Genomic DNA, 20,999 nt, shown 5'->3' on the forward strand with positions numbered 1-20,999 from the left:
ATTATTCTGTGTGGAGGACTATATGGGGTCCATTATTCTGTATGGAGGACTATGTGGGGCCCATTATACTGTATACCGGTTGACGCGCGATTTTGTCCAAGTTTTTCATTTTGGCCCTCTGAGTTTGAGTTTGGCATCCCTGGTTTAAGTCAAAGGATATCCGAAGAACAATAAGGGTTCACACTGTTTAAAAAAAAAATTTTGTGCTCAGGAGGAAAATAGTCCATTAATATCTTAACTAAACCTCCGGCACTAATAAGTGAAAAAACAACTGTATATCATTTCAAGAATTTTTTTTTTAATTCCAAAGAGTGACTGTAACAAGATAATAACCACCGGAACGTTTTGTTTCGGCTAATTGCCTTTATCAAGGTTATCTGTGTCAATGAAAAATATGAATACTACATTTAATATGGTCACACAAATAATAGAGCCATACATATTACATACATATATTTTTTTCCAAACATACATAAAGCTCATATGCAAGGTTGCCAAGTAGTGGGTCACTTATTTTAAGCATAGGCGGTCATATTCAAGCGCAAATTGTACCTATAATATAAAAATAATCAGTAAGAAATCATCCAATGCCATATAATGAAAAAAAGGGGAATTGGCAAACTTAGAATTCCAAAGGTATTCATTTCAGAACAAACCAGGAGGTAGAATACTTGAAGAAATAGTGAAATATATGAAAAGTCATAAATATGCCCCAAAGGTAAAAAGAAACTGGAGTCCTCAGAGTGCGTATCAGAGAGTATCAAACTGAGTATATAGCTGTGCAACTTACTTATTTGAATCCAGGAGTATCACCAGGGTGCGTCCATGTGGCATAACTAACTGTCAGTGTGCCGGTGTATGCACATGGGAAATGTGTCCCATTTTATATGCGTCAGAACAGGAAGAGGTAAGTATGAATGGTGATGGCTGATAGATGTTACCTGGAGCAGTCATCAAAGCAAAAGATGGCTACTTTGAAGAACCTAGAATATAAGACATATTTTCAGTTGTTTCACACTTTTTTGTTAAGTATATAATTCCACATGTGTTAATTCATAGCTTTGATGCCTTCGCTGTGAATGTACAATTTTCATAGTCATGAAAATACAGAAAAATCTTTAAATGAGAAGGTGTGTCCAAACTTTTGGTCTGTACTCTATATATCCATCTAAACTAACAGTCCTTCTGAGGACTAATCCAGCTGCATATAATCAGTGCTAGGCAGGCGTTAGGCAGGCAGGCAGTGTATGTGGCAGACTGCAGAGCATATAGCGCAAGAGGGTCCATTGAACGTCCTGTCTGCTGCTGCTGTAATAATTATAGATATTTGTAGACATTGCCCCAGATATCAGGGGCCAGGGCAATTTTTTTTTTATCTTAATCCTGGTTATTTGCTTAAAAAGCAATCCAGAGTACACTATTTTTCTGCTCCATTTGCTTATTAGCACTGCAGAATACAGCCAGATCTGTTCCATATTTCAGCGATAAAAATCCAGAAATTTGAACTGAACATGGAAAATATCGGCCTCCTTTTCCATTCTGTTGCAGTGTTTCGGTCAAGATATTCACAGTAGGTGTCTGTGAAGAATAGTATTAGTAAATTACAGGCCTGCTATTTAAAACCGTGGTTTTCTGTCAGACATATCATCTATAACAGTGTTCCAAAATCAGCCATTTCTTCCATTTTTATTTCATTGCAGTATGTCAGTCAAGCTATTCACACTAGGTCTCTGTGTAGAATAATATTAGTAAATGACAGGCCTACTATTTAAAACTGTGGTTTTCTGTCAGACATATCATCTATAACAGTGTTCCAAAATCAGCCATTTCTTCCATTTTCATTTCATTGCAGTGTGTTGGTCAAGCTATTCACACTAGGTCTCTGTGTAGAATAATATTAGTAAATTACAGGCCTGCTATTTAAAACCGTGGTTCTTTATCAGACGTATCACATATAACTGCGTTTCTAAATCAGCCATTTCTCGTGAACGTGGAAAATATTGTCCTCCATTTAAAATGGGCAAGGTGCGTGGCAAGGGACAGGGAAGTGGACGTGATAGTTATGGTGCATGCACAGGCCGAGGACGTGGCCGTGGGAAGCTGAAATTATGCCACAACAAACACCCACATCTTGTCGCTCCACCTTCCTGTCCCAATTGCTAAGGGACCGCAGTACACCACTATTGAACCCAGAGCAGTGTCAAAAGGTTGTTGGTTGGATAGCAGATAATGCTTCCAGTCACTTTGCCACCACCACCATCCTGTCTTCCACACAGTCAAGTCTCAGTAGCCGTGAGTCTGGAACGCATATTCCTCATCCTGATCCTCCTTCCTTCCTCCATGCCGAATGGATCCCACACTTGGACACTCAGAAGAGTTGTTCACTTTTCCATTTGCAGATTGGGGCCAATAACTTGGCCAGCTTCAAGAGAGTCAAGAGGAGAACGGGTGTAGTGATACCCAAATATTGGAGCAGCCACGTTCAAACACAGGCAATGGTGGGAAAGTGCAATTACTGTCGCAAGAGGTGGATGATGATGATGATGATGAAACACAATTGCCAGAAAGTCAGGAGGAGGACCAGGGTGCGGAAGTGGAAGACGAGGTGGTTGATGATATAGTAACTGACCCAATCTGGCAGGGGGACATACAGAGCGAGGACAGCAGCACACAGGGGGGAGGGAGGAGTAGCACCGAAACAGGCAGAAAGAAGCAGTGTGGTGGCCGCAGATACAAGGCGGGAGAGAACTCCTCGTAACGCCAGCATGACGGAAGTTGCCAGTACAACTGTTAGGTCTTCCTGAGTTTGGTTGTTTTTTAAAGACTCTGCAGATAACTCCAAAAAGGCCATTTGCACCACCTGCCAGGCTAGCATCAACAGGGGTAGCAAAACTAGCAGCCTGACCACCACCAGCATGATCAGGCACATGACAGCAAAGCACACCACTAAGTAGGCCGAACCCCAGGGTCCAGAAACAGTGTCTGCGGGTGACACCACTGCTTTTTCCGCTGTTGTGCGTGCACGCCAATCCCCTGTCCATGACGCATGCGATGATGCCTCCCACCCTGCACGTGTAGGTACACACTCTCAACTAGTACCATCAGCAAGCATGTCTACTTCCTTGTCCCAGCGCAGCGTTCAGTTGTCCCTACCCCAGTCCATGGAATACAAGCACAAATACGCAGCGTATGCCCCATAGGCCATACTGCTAAATTCACACATTTCACGAATGCTTACTTTAGAAATGTTGCCTTTTAGGCTCATGGAGATGGAAGCTTTCCACAACCTGATGGTGGCGGCCGTCCCTTGGTACTCGGTCCCCAGCCGCCGCTATTTCTCCTGGTGTGCCGTCCCTGCATTACATGAGCATGTGTCCCACAACATTAGCCGTGCCCTCAGCAACTCAGTTACTGGGAAAGTTCCCCTAACCACGAAAACTTGGACAAGTGCTTGTGGGCAGGGATGGTACATCTCGCTGACAGTACACTTGGTTAATATAGTGGAAGCCGGGACCCAGTTGGCCCTTTGGATGGAACACATCTTCCTGACGCAGAGGATTGCGGGCCCTGGGTCAATCAGGGTTGCCCCCACATTCTACAGCTCCTGCACCACCTCATCCTCCTCCTCTTCAGCCTCCATCTCCGAGATGACCATATCAGTCGGAAGCTGGTAGCACTGCAGTACTGCCTCGGCCAAGCAGCAACAGGCTGTGCTGAAGCTGATATGCTTAGGTGACAAACCGCACAACGCTGAAGAGTTTTGGACAGCTCTGAAAGAGCAGGCAGATCTGTGGCCGACACCGCTGGCCCTACAGCCAGGCATGGTCGTGTGTGACAATGGTTGGAACCTGGTGGCAGCTCTGAGGCGAGGCGAGCTCACACACGTACCATGCTTGGCCTATGTGCTTAATCTCGTGGTTCAGCGGTTTCTCAAAACTTACCCAAATATGCCGGATCTGCTTTTTAAAATGCATCGCCCATGTGCCAGTTTTAGAAAGTCAGCTACACCTTCCGCCGCCCTTGCCGTACTTCAGCAGCGTTTGCAGCTTCCAGCTTACATACTGATCTGTGATGTCCCCACAGGTTGGAACTCTACATTGCAGATGTTGGGAAGTATTTGTGAGCAGACGAGGGCAGTTGTTGACTACCAGCATCAACAAGGCCGTTGGTATTCAGTTCAGACTCCACACATAAGACCTCAGGAGTGGACATGGATGTCAGACATATGTACCATCCTCCAAAACTTTGAGGACTCCACCAAGATGGTGAGCGGCGATGACGCCATAATTAGCGTCACCATCCCGATTCTCTGTCTTCTGAAACGTTCTCTGCTCACAATTAAAGAGGATGCATTGCAGGCAGAGCACAATGAGATGGAGCAAGGAACCATACAGGGTGATTCCATACAGCCCAACCTCATCTCATCCCAACGTGGATTGGGTGACAATGAGGAAGAGGAGGAGGAAGAACAGGAGCTAGTTTCCTGCGCTATAGATGGTACTACCTGCACAGCAGTCAAACCGTCTGTTCAGCTTGAATGGCCTGAGGACAGGGCAAAGGAGGAGGAGGAGGAGGATGAGGAGGAGAGCATGGTCAGTCGTCCTCTTGGTGAGGACATGGAAGTCTTGCCTGTTAGCAATCTGGCACACATGGCTGAGTTTATGCTACGCTGCCTTTCCCGTGATCCTTGCGTTGTCCAAATTTTGAGTGACAGTCCTTACTGGTTGGTGACACTTCTAGACCCACGCTACAAGGAGAACTTTCTGTCTCTTATTTCCTTGCAGGACAGGCCTAATAAAATGGTGCAGTACGAGAAGGCTCTTGTTGAGGAATTATTAAAAAAATTCCCATCTGAAAACGCTGGCGGCAGAGGTCACAGTTCGTTGGACAACCAAGGAGTACAAGCGAGAGAGACACAAATTCAATCCAGCAGAGGCAGGGGAACACTGTCAAAGTTCTGGGACAGTTTTCCCAGACCCTCCCATCTCACAGGTCCTGAGGCGCGGGGTACTCTCCCAAAGAGGGAAAAGTTTCGGAAGATGGTGAGGGAGTACCTTGCCGACCGTGCCAATGTAGTCCTTGATTCCTCTGTGCCTTATAATTATTGGGTATCCAAGCTGGACACGTGGCATGAACTGGCTCTCTACACCTTGGAGGTCCTGGCCTGCCCTGCCGCTGTCAACTGAAAATGCTGACAGGCTGACTCATATAAAAATGATCAAAGGCTGGTTTGGGCCAGACTTCTCAACACCACTGAATGATAGCAGCGTAACATAAACTCAAATACAGTGTCTTTTTTTGGGAGGTCTAACTGTATTCCCATGTACCTCTGTCTTCACACCCAGACATGGGTATACGCTTCCTGATTTTGTCTATTTGCTCTTGTCCTCCTCCTTCTCCTCATCCTTCACATTCTCCTCCATATCACTACCATGTCTACCATATCACCATATCTACGTCTCTTGCAAGGGGCATTGGAGTTCATCCAAATTTTTGGCAGACGTTGCATTCACTGCATAGGCAAACGGTATGGGAGACCCACTTCCTAATAATGGGAACATTGTTTTCAGGAGGCCCTCCGACCTCTACGTCTCTTGCAAGGGGCATTGGAGTGCTTCCAAATTTTTGGCAGCCGTTGCATTCACTGCATAGGCAAACAGTATGGGAGACCCACTTCCTAATAATGGGAACTTTGTTTTCAGGAGGCCCTCCAACCTCTATGTCTCTTACAAAGGGACACTGGAGTTCATCCACATTTTTGGAAGGTGCTGCATTCACTGCATAGGCAAACAGTATGGGAGACCCATTTCTTTATCATGGGGACATTGTTTTCAGGAGGCCCTCCAACCTCTGCATCTCTTGCAAGGGGCATTGGAGTGCCTCGTAATTTTTGGCAGCCGTTGCATTCACTGCATAGGCAAATAGTATTGGAGACCCACTCCTTTTTAATGGGAACATGTCGTACTCATTACTGTAGCCCAGCTCCATATGTCTTTAAATTGTTAATAGGGTTTTTCCTAAATTTTGGCAGCCGTTGGACTCACTGCATACCCTATAACTGGATAGGAGACTGTCTCCTTTCTTATGGGAACATGTCGTTACTGTGCCCAGCTCTATGTGTGTTTAAATTGTTAGTGCGGTTTTTCCTAAATTTTAGCAGCTGTTGGACTCACTGCATACCCTATAACTGTATAGCAGATCCTTATCCTTTCTAATGGAAACATGTCATTACTGTGGCCCAGCTCTATGTGTCTTTAAATTGTTAGTGGGGTTTTTCCCAAATTTTGGCAGCCCTTGCAGTCACAGCATGGGCATTAGCACTATAGGAGACCCACTCCTTTATAATGGGAACATTTTTTTTACTGAGACCCTCCTGTATGTCTCTTCAAAGGGGTATTGGGTTGCGTCCAAATTTTTGGCTGCCCTTGCAGTCACTGCATATGCAATAACAGTATAGGAGACCCACGCTTTAATAATGGGAACAACAAAGGATGTGTCTGATGATGTTTCATACACCACATGGCCAGATAAGGTTGTAAAATGTTAAAATGCCATTTCCCAGTGAATGTATTTGTCACGGTTGAAAGCAATGCAAAAGTGCAAAAATGCATCAAAAATGCTATGTGTGAACATAGCCCAAGGTGTGAAGGAGCATTTTTATTTTTGGTTATTTATTTTGCCTTATATACAAGTCATTACCCTGGAAAGGATGTTCCTTAACATATTTCCCAGGAAAATCCATTTTGGTTTCGTTTTTGTATGTTTTATTGTGAGTCCGTAAAAGTAGCGTAATACCTCTGACAACATTCTTGACATCATTGACCTGGGAGTCAGAGATGCTTCCAGGAGTCCTCCCCATGCTGTTCTCATGTCGTCTGAGTACTGTTCCCATCGATTTGGGCAATTTTTAGGCCCTCTGCAGACCGACGGGGGGGGGGGAGGCGCCGGAAAAATGCTCGAGTTTCCCATAGACTTACATTGGGCTCGTTACTTGGACCGAGCACTCGAGTATTCCAATTTGCTCGACTCGAGCAACGAGCACCCGAGCATTTTAGTGCTCGCTCGTCACTAGTTTTCAGCTATACCATTTTTAATTCCATTCGACTTTTTGATGGTGTTTTATTCCACTCTTTGTTTGGTGGTAAGATGAAAAAGAATAGTTTTTTTTTTTACAGTGTTCACTGAAGGCGTTAACTAGTGTGACAATTTTATAGGCCGTGGACGTGATGATAACAAATATGTGGACCTTTTTGGTTTATTTTAGTTTTCATATGAATATACCCATTTATTGATATAACATTATTTTCATTTTTTTCTGTTTATTTTTTGATTAGTTTTTTTTAAAAATATTTTTTCACATTCTTTTTTTTACTTTTTCATTTAGTCCCTCTATGGAACTAGCTTTTATTAGTATAATCGCTGTTATAAAGCATTGCAATGCACCAGCATTGCAATGAATTATACATGTCAGTGTTACATTGATAGAAGCCTCTGAGACCATGCTTCTAGCTCGGTCTAAGCAGGCCACCGTCACTGGGATACCTGGAGGCGCAGATTGTCATGACAACAGGATCACTGACTAAGGGCGTAAGCCAGAAACGCGTCGAGATTGCATCTCCGCTATCATGGACTTTTATATATTTTAATATTTTGCACCAATAAAGTGAGAATTATTTTTTATTGGAGACTTTTCCCATCTTTCTCCTTATGTACACTGGCCGAGAGTCACGGCATTGTGGGTCTGAGCCCAGAAGATATGAGCAGCAGGATGGATTAAATGCATGGTCAGGCATATATTGTTTTTTTCTTAAAGAATTGTCAAATCAGTCAGTAAGGATTTAGGGCCCTTTTACATGGCGATATTTTGCATCAGTATTTGTTAACAGACGCCAGGAGTGGATCCAGAACACAGAAGAGGTGAGAGTGATTCAGTTATTATTTTTCTCTGTGTTTGTTCCTCTCTGGTTTTTAGCTTACAAATACTAATGTAAATTACTGCCCAAAATACTCACTGTGTGAATGAGACGAGGAAGCTGCTTGTAATACTGTAATATAAGTCCTTATTCTGAGGATGAGCGCTCACTTGCAGGTGCTGTGCTGTAATGCTTATCTTCTCTGCTCCATCATACTCCCCAGAGCAGGGGCAACCCCTGGGGCTAAACTGCGGCCGGCAGATGTCAGACGTATCACTCAGTGATATGTGATGGAGCCCGACTCCCAAACAAAATGAATCAGACAGAAGCATACAAAATAAATACATGAAGCATTGCAATTAGGTGGCAAACGTTCTCAACTTTATTTAAATTTACATGACACCGAACCATCACCTATCAGGATAAAGAAGATTCTGTGTAGCCTCTGTTCCTATAGACCATCTTGCTTGCAGCCTCCTCCATCCATTGAAGACAACGGAAATTACAGGAATAGATGAGTAATCTGCTTATACTGCTGTAATACAATTCTTTTATCCAATGATGAGAGCATGCGTCCAGGAGTTGTGCTGTAATGTTTGTCTCCTCTTTACCATCATCATCAGAGCAGGGGCGACCCCTGGGGAAAAATGTGCTTACTGGGTTCTGTGCAGCTGGCAGACGTCCAGCCAAATGTGATAGACCCCGACCCCCAAACAAAGTTAATCAGACAGAAGCACACAAAATAAATACACAAAGCATTGTAATTAGGTGTCAAATGGTCAAAATGTTATTTAAATTTACATGACACCAAAAATAGCACAACCCCCGACTCACGAAGAGTTACCCCCCCAGCACTCAGGAGAGGAAAACCCCCTGTGGAGGAAACCTCTAAGGAACCATGGCTGGAGGGCTGCCCATCCCTTGGGCTTAGAGAGTTAGTGCCAATATATAACACATGTAACTGCAGAATTTTACAATTTGTACATTTTACCAGATTTATAGAGAACAACATGAATACAGACTATAAATGTGATAAACCGGATGTGGGAGAGATCTGGCTGCGATATCTGTCACCACATTGATTCATGGAGCGAATTTGATTGATCTGATTGGCCAGGTGGATGTATAATTTCTCCCTTACACATCCAGGTCCGCCTCTCAAAAAATTGGACATTTGGTTACAGTTCGTTATGCCTAATCCCTAATAGGATAAATAATCCCTCCAAATTTATCACCCATTAAAGTCATAGATCAGTCCATGAACTCCCAAAGGAGAGCTGCTCTATATAGAGGGTAACAGAAGGGGATCCTGGTCTAGGGACCCCCCTTTGTTACCTTCCCATGCCCTAGGGGTGTCTAAAGCAGACAACCCCTTTCCCTGCTAGAACCTCCAAATTACACCAAGGTTGGCACATTACGTGGGATGGTCAAGCTCAAGGTCCTCAGGCGCATCAGTAATGGCACTGATCGTGGTAGCGCGGCATTCTTTTATGGAATCTTCTTTATGACACTTGTTTATGACCTCATAACAGTTGTCATGGTGACTACAGGGTCTATTACTGATGCAGGGCACAAGTATTAACCCTTTCATCATTGGTAATTTGCTTTTGTTACAGAGGCAGATAACTGCACTTGTTACCAAGTAGGGGCCTTATCATTATGGCTTCCCTTAGGCACCATAAGAAATACAGATTACAAATTAAATGTGCAAGTTTGTCATGAGTGTTTTGCACTTTCTAGATCCAGAGTCAGGGTTTATAACTAGCACTTTACAAAGAAAAAAAAAAAGAGGAAATTACTTGTAAAATAATATTATTGGAAATTGCATTTCAAGCATTTTCCTAATGTGCATTCTACATAGTTACATAGGTTGAAAAAAGTAGGGGGGGACATTAACAGCTTGGGGCCCAAGTGCAAGAAATGTGTCCGAGCCCCCATCTTTTTATGGCGACAAAGCTACAGATATATATTGTAAGGCAGCACTAGTCATCATAATGGGGGATACTCGCTGCACCGGGTCAATTAATGCACACCAGCAATGTCTTTCCGGTATTACACAATGCTGCAGTTTATTGCACTTCATAAACCACAGTTCACACATATAATGTCCACGAGCCCAAGTGGCAGACCGGCCCACTTGGGCCAGGTTACAGCCTTCAGCAAGGTAATACTTTAGCAATGTCCATACAAGTGTCCATATAACAAAGTGTATTACCTTTGCCGGGTTTAGTTGCTGCTGCAGTCCTTTTAATCCGCCACCACTGTGGCTTTGTGGCTTCCCAGGTGGGGGTCTCTAGCCGTCGTCCCTCGAAGGCTACTGGTATGTCTTCACTCACATCCAGCCTGCGCCTTTCAGGACTCTTCCACAAGCCTCTGCCTTCCAAGGCCACTGTCTTCTACACAAGATCCAGCCTCGAACTTTCAGGCTGCCAGGCTTCTCTGTATCATGGTGTACCACACACACGGGGAACAGGCTTCACGCCCAACACACCGAACACACCTGTCTCCCATCAAGCAGGGTTTATATATCCATCCCGTGCACACACACACACACTGACAGGACCTTTCAAGATGTCCTGAGAGTAGTGGGCGTGGGTTTAGAGGTAGTGAGACCTCCAGTAACTCAGATTTGAGCAGCCCATACAAACGACCCAATAGAGGACGGGACATTACGGAGTCGAACTGGACCTTAGATACCAGGGCATGTGAGTCACACCGCTGTATGACTGACCGCTGGGAGCGGGGGAGACCTGACAAGGGTACAACTGACCGCTGGGAGCGGGGGAGATCTGACAAGATTATGACTGACCGCTGGGAGCGGGGGAGACCTGACAAGGTTACAAGTGACCGCTGGGAGCGGGGTGAGCTCTGACAAGGTTACAACCCGGAAAGGTGACCTAACGAAGTCAGGGACAGTGACAAATGGTAGGTCCCTAAGGAATGGGCTAATGTCGTTGACTAATGTTTCAGGGGCTGAGTAGCACAATTGTAAAGTATATGGTCTCTATGTGAACTGGGGGTTATAATGTCATTGTGTATATTATGTGTTCAACCCCACAAGTTTGAACAGAGGGGGGGGGGGAGATATGTAATGCAGCGACTTGCTGGCATTACGGTAATGGTCCAGGATGAGTTTTACCTGACCATGTACCTTCCCCCTCAGGTGACTGGTCACATGACTGTGACATAGCACAGGTCCTGCGCGCACAGAATGTCTGTCTGATCACATGACTGGGACAGCAGCAAGGTCCTGTCAGTGTATGTGTGTGTGCACGCGATGGATATATAAACCCTGTTTGATGGGAGACAGGTGTGTTCGGTGTGTTGGGCGTGAGGCCTGTTCCCCGTGTGTGTGGGACACCATGATACAGAGAAGCCTGGCAGCCTGAAAGTTCGAGGCTGGATCTTGTGTAGAAGCCAGTGGCCTTGGAAGGCAGAGGCTTGCGGAAGAGTCCTGAAACCAGTAGCCTTCGAGGGACGACGGCTAGAGACCCCCACCTGGGAAGCTGCAAAGCCACAGTGGTGGCGGATTAAAAGGACTGCAGCAGCAACTAAACCCGGCAAAGGTAATACTTTAGCAATGTCCATACATGTGTCCATATAACAAAGTGTATTACCTTTGCCGGGCAGCCAGGCTTCTCTGTATCACGGTGTCCCACACACACGGGGAACAGGCCTCACGCCCAACACACCGAACACACCTGTCTCCCATCAAGCAGGGTTTATATATCCATCCCGTGCACACACACACACACATACACTGACAGGACCTTGCTGATGTCCCAGTCATGTGATCAGACAGACATTCTGTGCGCGCAGGACCTGTGCTATGTCACAGTCATGTGACCAGTCACCTGAGGGGGAACGTACATGGTCAGGTAAAACACATCCTGGACCATTACCGTAATGCCAGCAAGTCGCTGCATTACATATCCCCCCCCTCTGTTCAAACTTGTGGGGTTGAACACATAATATACACAATGACATTATAACCTCCAGTTCACATAGAGACCATGTACTTTACAATTGTGCTACTCAGCCCCTGGAACATTAGTCAACGACATTAGCCCATTCCTTAGGGGCCCTACCATTTGTCACTCTCACTGACTTCGTTAGGTCACCTTTCCGGGTCGTAACCTTGTCAGACCTCCCCCGCTCCCAGCGGTCAGTCATAATCTTGTCAGACCTCCCCCGCTCGCAGCGGTCAGTCATACAGCGGTGTGACTCACATGCCCTGGTATCTAAGGTCCGGTTCGACTCCGTAATGTCCAGTCCTCTATTGGGTCGTTTGTATGGGCTGCTCAAACCTGAGTTACTGGAGGTCTCACTACCTCTAAACCCACGCCCACTACTCTCAGGACATCTTGAAAGGTCCCTAACTCCAGCTATAGCTGTTCTGTTATTTAGGGGGCCCTTTCTCTGTATGGTCTCATAATTTCTAGACGGCTGCCATCTTCTGCTACTCAGATGATGCTGTCTATCCACTCGCAGTCTAGCGAGATTCAACTGTTCTACCTCTTGCAGGTAGGTCACTCGGTACTCCAACAGCATGTGCATATATCTCAGGCTTTCTGCTGTTCCTACAGCGGAGAATGATACCATGCCGTCTTCATCTGGTATCCAGTCCTGACGATCACATGGACTGCTTACTTTCACCACACCAGACTTCTTGACCATCATCTGCATGGCTCAACCATTTCTCCCAACGAGCTTCCTCACCAGAACATGAGGCATCCGGATGACCTCTTCACGCATACTGTGAGCTTTCCTCATCAACTCCAGTTGTCTAACGGCTTGTTCCGTCTTCAACCGGAGAAACCGCTTCGTGCGAATACATCGCCAGTGCATGTCACTTAGGATAGCCACCCTCTTCACTGTGACTTCGGTCGTGGACAGGACCACCAGCTGTTTAGCTTCTGAGGTCAAGTACACCTTACAGGCTCCCACGGCCTTCTTAAACTCCTCATGCACGGACTCACTGGTGCATTCTTCCCTCAAATCCTCGGGTACATCTACGAGGCACTTGTACCAAGACGTTTTGGTCTCACCAGTGGTTTCCATACGATCAACCTGCTCAGGGTTCAGGGACAACTGACTTTCAGCTTCTTCCCCCTTTACGCTTCCCCTGAGCTGACTCACAGCTACAAATTCACGAATTTTCGTCTTGACCACTTCTATCTCATATTTATCTGTGGTTAACACTCTCTTAGCTCTCCTCAGGTCCACCCTCTCTTGGTATAAGGGAGTGAGTGCAACGTGTTCGCCCTTTTCCTTCTCCAAGAAGGCCTCGTTCACTGAGTGATACTTTGTCAGGCGACTTTTGAGCCCGGAAACTTCTTCCTCTAGCTCCGCAACTCGCCTCTCAGCACCCGTCTCTGAAGCTACTCTTGCTTCCAATGGGTATGTAGCGACTCCTTGAGCTCCTTGATCTCGGCTCCTACATCCACCAAATCATCCGAGCTCACATCACTCGAGGAGGTATCTGCTTTATACCTCCCATCTCCAGTGACCAACTCCTGGCCCTGGTCTGTGGCTTCTCCAATAGACTCCATCATCTTTTTCCGCTCAGCTTCCATCTTGCTGACTGTTTCCTTAAGGCACGTCACCGCCCTCTGGAGAGTATCACAGAACATCTGTAGCTCCTTCACCTGAGCTTCCAGACCTAGGGTCTTCCTGCGGAGATCACCATTTTCATCACGGGTGTCCTGCAGGGTGGTCTCAACCACTTGGCGCACGTGCTCTGCACCCGCCTTATCCTCCTCTAGTTTTACTTTAACCTTGAGCAGATCCTCATAATCTCTCCTACGTTGTTGCAGTTCCTTACCGAACTTTTCATCGCACTCCTTCTTGGAGTCACACAGTTCCTGGTGGAACTGTTCGCGCAGTCGTTCTAGGTTTTGTTCACGCCCAGCAACTTCATGCTGCAGCGCCTCTTTGAGGGCAGACAGCTCTAACTGTACCTGGGAGAAGCGATCTTTCACCTCGCATAACTCATCATCACACACCGCTTTGTCAATCTCTAATTGAAAAACCTCCTCGATTTTGCGGCGGTCCTCCTTAATTCCGTAGAACATTTCTTTCCACTGGATAATTTCCACGTGGCTTTGCTCCACTTCTCGCTGCCAGTTCCTCATAAGCTGGTGTATTTTCTGCTGTTCAGACTCCAGGATCAACTGATCTGAGGACACGTTCCCCAGGTTTTCACATAATTGCTGCACGTCACTCAGACCCTGCTGGCCGATAGGCTCCAGCTCTTGGTCATGACTGGCCGCCTCCTCTTTCAGGGCTGTCAGATCCTTCTGACTCGGTACCGTACCGGAGGTTGCTACTGGCAACGTCATCTCCTCTTCTACCTCTAATGGAGGATCCACACTTGAAGCAAAGGCACACAGTACTACATTCTCTTTATTTTCATTTTCAGCCAAGTCTACAGGAGCAACCATTTTGTGGCCCTTGCGCCGTTGACAAGATGGGGACTCTCTCACCTCGTCTAACCCCTCCTGACTGAACTCTCTACTTTCATAGTGTCACAGTCAGCTACGGGGTCTGTGTCACTCTCCATGGTGTTGTGGACTAACAGGTCACCTCCCTCTTTGAAGTCACCCCCTTCTACTGGAGCTACCCCGTTATCAAAGGTCACATTGTCATTTTTAGGAGGTACCAACCGACCACCAGTAATTTTTTTTGATTTTCTATCCTCCACGCTGTTTTGAACAACCGCCCCTTTTTTAACAACCACACCGGCAGGGGAATTTTTACCAGAAAAATCAACAATAGTCTTAGGACTCAGTTCACAACAGCTCTTACCACCTCCCCGGGCACTCTGGGACAACAAGGGCGCCCCCGGAGAGTTCAAAGAATGGTCCGCTGCCGCCCGTCTATATGGTGCCCACGGCTCCAGCGGTCCCAGCACCATGTCCAGTAGATGTTTCTCAAATTCCTGCTCAGGTTTTAACAGGCACTTTAATCGCTCTAATCGCTCAATAGCTTCAGACTCAGTTGCTGCTCCTTTCACAGCCATATTTATCTGCTCCTGCATTTCCTCAGGACACTATTCACACACCGCTCTCCCCGGAAAAATCTTCGTGGCCCCGCCGAGCCACAGCAAAACCGGATTTGAGTGCGACGACAACCTTCGCAACCCCGCCGAGTTGCAGCCAGATGCTTTAATCCACAATCGTCCTGTGCCGTTGCCCCTAGCAACCAGACTGCAGCTGCCCGCACTCTCGAACCATATGTAAGGCAGCACTAGTCATTATAATGGGGGATACTCGCTTCGCTGCGACAATCAATGCACACGTGCAATGTCTTTCCGTTTTTCACAACGCTGCAGTTTATTACTTCATAAACCACAGTTCACCGGGTCCAACTCAGTGGCACGCCGACACACACATATATATATATATATATATATATATATATATATATATGTATATATATATATATAATGTTCATGAGCCAAGTGACTCACAGGCCCACTTGCTCCAGGTACAGCCTTCAGCAAGGTAATCATATAGCAATGTCCATATTAATGTCCATATAACACAGTGTATTACCTTTGCCGGGTTTAGCTGTGTCAGTCCATTACTCCGCCACCACTGTGGCTTTCCGGCTTCCCAGGTAGGGGTCTCCAGCCGTCGTTCCCTCAAAGGCCACTGACATCCACACAGGATCCAGGCTCTGCCTTTCAGGACTCTTCCTCAATAATCCGCCACCACTGTGGCTTCCCAGGTGGGGGTCTCTAGCCGTCGTTCCCTCAAAGGCCACTGACATCCACACAGGATCCAGGCTCTGCCTTTCAGGACTCTTCATCAAAACCTCTGCCTTCCAAGGCCACTAGCATCCACACAGGATCCTGTCTCGAACTTTCAGGCACCAGGCTTCACTCGGCCTCACTAGGCCTCACACGGTCGGTGTCCCACACACACGGGAACAGGCCTTACGCCTCTCTCACAGAACACACCTGTCTCCCATCAAGCAGGGTTTATATATGCATCCCGTGCACACACACATACTGACAGGACCTTGCTGATGTCACAGTCATGTGATCAGACAGCTGAGGGGGAAGGTACATGGTCAGGTAAAACACATTCTGGACCATTACCGTAATGCCAGCAAGTCGCTGCATTACAATATATATATATATATATATATATATATATATATATATATATATATATATATATATATATATATATATATATATATATATATATATATATATATATATATATATATATATATATATATATATATACCTGCCTAACTCCTGCCTAGCACTGATTATATGCAGCTGGATTAGTCCTCAGAAGGACTGTTAGTTTAGATGGATATATACAGTACAGACCAAAAGTTTGGACACATCTTCTCATTTAAAGATTTTTCTGTATTTTCATGACTATGAAAATTGTACATTCACACTGAAGGCATCAAAACTATGAATTAACACATGTGGAATTATAGCCTCTCACCTAGCCAAATCAGTTCTCATACTTTGCACTGACGAGGGCCAACAGCCCGAAACACCGAGTCTGCAAATTGAGATTCTGATTTGGATTTTATCCTAAGTCATAGTCCTACTGAATAGACTGTTAGAATTTGTATTATGGCAAGAAAAAAGCAGCTAAATAAAGAAAAACGAGTGGCCATCATTACTTTAAGAAATGAAGGACTGTCGGTCCGAAAAATTGGGAAAACTTTGAAAGTGTCCTCAAGTGCAGTTGCAAAAACCATCAAGCGCTACAAAGAAACTGGCTCACATGAGGACCGCCCCAGGAAAGGAAGACCAAGAGTCACCTCTGCTTCTGAGGATAAGTTCATCTGAGTCACCAGCCTCAGAAATCACAGGTTAACAGCAGCTCAGATTAGAGACCAGGTCAATGCCACACAGAGTTCTAGCAGCAGACACATCTCTTCAACAACTGTTAAGAGGAGACTTTGTGCAGCAGGCCTTCATGGTAAAATAGCTGCTAGGAAACCACTGCTAAGGACAGGCAACAAGCATAAGAGACTTGCTTGGGCTAAAGAACACAAGGAATGGACATTAGACCAGTGGAAATCTGTGCTTTGGTCTGATGAGTCCATACTTGAGATCTTTGGTTCCAACCACCGTGTCTTTGAGCGATGCAGAAAAGGTGAACAGATGGACTCTACATGCCTGGTTCCCACCGTGAAGCATGGAGGAGGAGGTGTGATGGTGTGGGGGTGCTTTTCTGGTGACACTGTTGGGGATTTATTCAAAATTGAAGGCATACTGAACCAGCATGGCTACCACAGCATCTTGCAGCGGCATGCTATTCCATCCGGTTTGCGTTTAGCTGGACCATTATTTATTTTTCAACAGGACAATGACCCCAAACACACCTCCAGGCTGTGTAAGGGCTATTTGACCAAGAAGGAGAGTGATGGGGTGCTACGCCAGATGACCTGGCCTCCACAGTCACCAGACCTGAACCCAATCGAGATGGTTTGGGGTGAGCTGGACCGCAGAGTGAAGGCAAAAGGGCCAACAAATGCTAAGCATCTCCAGGAACTCCTTCAAGATTGTTGGAAGACCATTTCTGGTGACTACCTCTTGAAGCTCAACAAGAGAATGCCAAGAGTGTGCAATGCAGTCATCAAAGCAAAAGGTGGCTACTTTGAAGAACCTAGAATATAAGACATATTTTCAGTTGTTTCACACTTTTTTTTGTTAAGTATATAATTCCACATGTGTTACTGTGTAGTGCCGCACTATGTTGCTTTTTTGTCATTTCATGTAGTGTAGAAATCTTGGGAAAAGTGTGGATTGTGCTCTGGAAGTGATCAGTTATAGCTAACTATGTTATTTTCTGCAGAGATAAGTCCTGCATAGAAGATGTGATATATCGGTCTGCAGTTAAAGAACTTCACCTAGAGACATCACTGGTGAGTATGTGTATTACCTATACACACACACACTAACACTATATACAGAGCTCCTGTGCATAATGTCACTGGTGATCACTGTATTACCTGTACACTGACACTATATACAGAGCTCCTGTGTATAATATCAATGGTGATCATTGCATTACCTGTACACTGACACTATATACAGATCTCCTGTGTATAATATCAATGGTGATCACTGTATAACCTGTACACTATATACAAAGCTCCTGTGTATAATGTCACTGGTGATCACTGTATTACCTGTACACTATATACAGAGCTCCTGTGTATAATATCAATGGTGATCATTGCATTTCCTGTACACTGACACTATATACAGAGCTTCTGTGTATAATGTCACTGGTGATGACTGTATAACCTGTACACTATATACAGAGCTCTTGTGTATAATGTCACTGGTGATCACTGTATTAACTGTACACTGACCCAATATACAGAGCTTTTTTACATTTTTATTATTTTAGTATTATTTGTCACTATGTGGTGGCATTATGTTCTTTGGTCATGACATGACGATATTTGTCCCTTGTATGTGGTATTATTCGGTCACTATGTGGTGGTAATATGTGGTCTCATGGTGTGTCAGTATTTATACCTTGTATCTGGTAGCATTTGATCACCATGTGGTGGTATTATGTGCTTTGGTCATGGTGTGGCGGTATTTGTGCATTGTATGTGGCATTATTTGGGCACTATGTGGTGGTAATATGTGATCTGGTCACGGTGTGCTGGAATTTCTGCCTTCTATCTGGTAATATTGGTCTTGGTAGAGAGGATTGTGGTTGGCCATTTGTTTTATCTGATATCAATAAGGGGAAACCTCTTTATTTCCAATAGATATTAAATACTTGGATGTTTAACCCCTCCCTGCCCTGTAACTATTACACAGCAGCAGAGATGCAGTTACAGAGGTTCACCAGAGAAAGCAAGTTGGCATTTGGTGAGATTTTCACCTCTGTATTTATAAGACAAAACCAGGAGTGGGTGAGAAATGCATAAAACATGACCTCGGATTGCTCCACTCCTGGTTTTGTCTTATAAATACAGAGGTAAAAATCTCACCAAATACTCAAAGTGCCACAATCTTCTGACAGTGCGGATTCCACCAATAAATAAGTGATCACCTTCCCAACCTGTGCATCGCTGATAACTTGTTTTCACCAATAAAAACCCATTAATGCAAACTACAGTAATTGTACATCGCAGTTCTGGTGAGCGCACAGTGATGGGCAGGAGCCGCCAGTATAATGGGTATAACGGCTAACAGGTATTTGCAACGTTCTAACATTTCCATGAGGAATTAAAGAGGAAGTGCAGAAAGTAAAGTTCTTACATTTCCAGAAGGGATTACAGAGGAAGTGCATAAAGTAAAGTTCTTACATTTCCAGGAGGGATTACAGAGGAAGTGCATAAAGTAAAGTTCTTACATTTCCAGGAGGGATTACAGAGGAAGAGCAGAAAGTAGAGTTCTTACATTTCCAGGAGGATTTATAGAGGAAGTACAGAAAATAGAGTCCTTACATTTCCAGGAGTATTTACAGAGGAAGTGCAAAAAGTAAAGTTCTTACATTTCCAGGTGTAATTAAAGAGTAAGTGCACAAAGCAGAGTCCTTACATTTCCAGGAGGGATTACAGAGGAAGTGCACAAAGTAGAGTCCTTACATTTCCAGGAGGATTTACAGAGGAAGTGCAAAAAGTAAAGTTCTTACATTTCCAGGTGTAATTAAAGAGTAAGTGCACAAAGCAGAGTCCTTACATTTCCAGGAGGGATTACAGAGGAAGTGCACAAAGTAGAGTCCTTACATTTCCAGGAGGATTTACAGAGGAAGTGCCTAAAGTAAAATTCTTACATTTCCAGGAGGGATTACAGAGGAAGTGCATAAAGTAAAATTTTTACATTTCCAGGAGGGATTGCAGAGGAAGTGCATAAAGTAAAGTTCTTACATTTCCAGGAGGAATTATACAGGAAATGCACAAAGTAGAGTTCTTACATTTCCAGGAAGGATTACAGAGGAAGTGCATAAAGTAAAAATCTTACATTTCCAGGACTATTTACAGAGGAAGTGCATAAAGTAAAATTCTTACATTTCCAGGAGGAATTACAGAGGAAGTGCATATAGTAAAGTTCTTACATTTCCAGGAGAATTTACAGAGGAAGTGGAGAAAGTAGAGTCCTTACATTTCCAGGAGGATTTACAGAGGAAGTGCATAAAGTAAAGTTCTTACATTTCCAGGAGGGATTACAGAGGAAGTGCATATAGTAAAGTTCTTACATTTCCAGGAGTATTTACAGAGGAAGTGCAAAAAGTAAAGTTCTTACATTTCCAGGAGGGATTACAGAGGAAGTGCAGAAAGTAGAGTCCTTACATTTCCAGGAAGGATTACAGAAGAAGTGCATAAAGTAAAGTTCTTACATTTTCAGGGGGAATTAAAGAGGCAGTGCAGAAAGTAGAGTCCTTATATTTCCAGGAGGAATTACAGGCGATGTGCACAAAGTAGAGTCCTTACATTTCCAGGAGGAATTAAAGAGGAAGTGCAGAAAGTAGAGTCCTTACATTTCCAGGAGGAATTAAAGAGGAAGTGCAGAAAGTAGAGTCCTTACATTTCCAGGGGGAATTAAAGAGGAAGTGCAGAAAGTAGAGTCCTTACATTTCCAGGAGGGATTACAGAGAAAGTGCACAAAGTAGAGTTCTTACATTTCCAGGAATATTTACAGAGGAAGTGCAAAAAGTAAAGTTCTTACATTTCCAGGAGTATTTACAGAGGAAGTGCATAAAGTAAAGTGCTTACATTTCCAGGGGGAATTAAAGAGGAAGTGCAGAAAGTAGAGTCCTTAAATTTCCAGGAGGGATTACAGAGGAAGTGCAGAAAGTAGAGTTCTTACATTTCCAGGAGGATTTACAGAGGAAGTGCATAAAGTAAAATTCTTACATTTCCAGGAGGAATTACAGAGGAAGTGCAGAAAGTAGAGTCCTTACATTTCCAGGAGGGATTACAGAGGAAGTGCACAAAGTAGAGTTCTTACATTTCCAGGAGGGATTACAGAGGAAGTGCACAAAGTAGAGTTTTTACATTTCTAGGAGGGATTACAGGGGATGTGCACAAAGTAGAGTCCTTACAATTCCAGGAGGATTTACAGAGGAAGTGCATAAA

This window comes from Phyllobates terribilis, unplaced genomic scaffold, assembly GCF_046119375.1.
Source record: "Phyllobates terribilis strain yellow unplaced genomic scaffold, ASM4611937v1 Scaffold_241__1_contigs__length_2998254, whole genome shotgun sequence".
Lineage (NCBI taxonomy): Eukaryota > Metazoa > Chordata > Amphibia > Anura > Dendrobatidae > Phyllobates > Phyllobates terribilis.